Source organism: Antennarius striatus, chromosome 15 (assembly GCF_040054535.1).
Source record: "Antennarius striatus isolate MH-2024 chromosome 15, ASM4005453v1, whole genome shotgun sequence".
Classification (NCBI taxonomy): Eukaryota; Metazoa; Chordata; class Actinopteri; order Lophiiformes; family Antennariidae; genus Antennarius; species Antennarius striatus.
This window is the reverse complement of record NC_090790.1, coordinates 13,647,713-13,649,017: the sequence shown is the minus strand read 5'-3', so window position 1 is coordinate 13,649,017 and position 1,305 is coordinate 13,647,713.

Below are 1,305 nucleotides of genomic sequence, written 5' to 3'. Positions count from 1 at the left end.
AGAAAGGAAAAGGAAAAAAGTCTGGGAAGAAGATAGCAGAAAAGGGTTGGTCGACTATAAGCTGACACGGAGAAGAGAGACCAAATAACGCAGAGGAAAAAAATTCTCATTCACACGTGAAGCGACTGTGAAACTGTACATTATCCTGTCATGGATTATTATCTGGTTAATGTTGAAAATAATTTTTGTTGTAGATGAATTTATGTGTAAATCTATCATTAATGTCTAATATTCCCTATTGGTCTCCATACAAATCCAATCTTTGCTTATTTCAGTGGAAAAGTGTATATGATTCTCTTTATAAGGAAGTATTCTCTAGATTGTTTAATGAATGCTATTAAAACAAAACTAAGCTTTTTGTCAGAAAGTTTATTGTCACTAAGTGCTGCAGTCACCACATGCAGCTATAGTTTTGAGGTGTAAAGAGAAAGGTTTTGGTTGACCAACATATTTTTAAATTTCAAAATGTTCATTTTAGAATTAAGAATTAGTTTTTCCATAGAAATTGTTTGGATTTTGTTTATGGAGAAGAGTTTGTTTTTTGGTTATATAGGAAATAGGTATGCACAGCTTTGGCCTGTCACCTAATAATATGTGGTATTTACATTACACTTATTTTGTTGGTATATCTGTAAATGGAGTTTGTATCAATTCGACTTGACAGTAAGTCAAATGAAACTAATCTAATAACACAATCACAAAAATAAAATGAAAAAGAATTATTACAAATCTTTACTGCAACGTCTCAGCAGTATACATGGTCAGAAAGTGCATTATTTTAAATTCTAGTGACATACTGTAACTTAACCCTCTACAATTTTACATAGTTTGTGCAATTATGCAAAAACTGCAGTTTATCAAAATGTAGAGAGCTGATACAGCACTACCTGCAGAAGACAGAATAAGGTGATACAGCTGAATTACTTAAACTCTCAAATCAGATTCATATTCCATATTCATATGGAACACACCAACACCCCCACCAAAAAATAGTAATTACATGTGACTTAAAAAGATAAAATTGAAAACAATAAGTATTGTTATAATAAAATTGAATCACATAAAAAATCATGTAAAACAGTCTACAGATGTCTTTATCTATATTAAGAGGGTTTCCAATATGAAGAAGTGATCAGTTCCACAGTTCATGATCATAAAAAGACAATGCAGCCTTGGGACTGGAACAAACAGTGCCGTGTCCTCACTAGTGAGGTAATGTGATCTAATTTCCTTGGTTCAGTTATGGGTCTGGCCGCAGCACTCTGAGCTCATTCTCACTTTCTTGCTGGCTTTTTAGGCAAGACA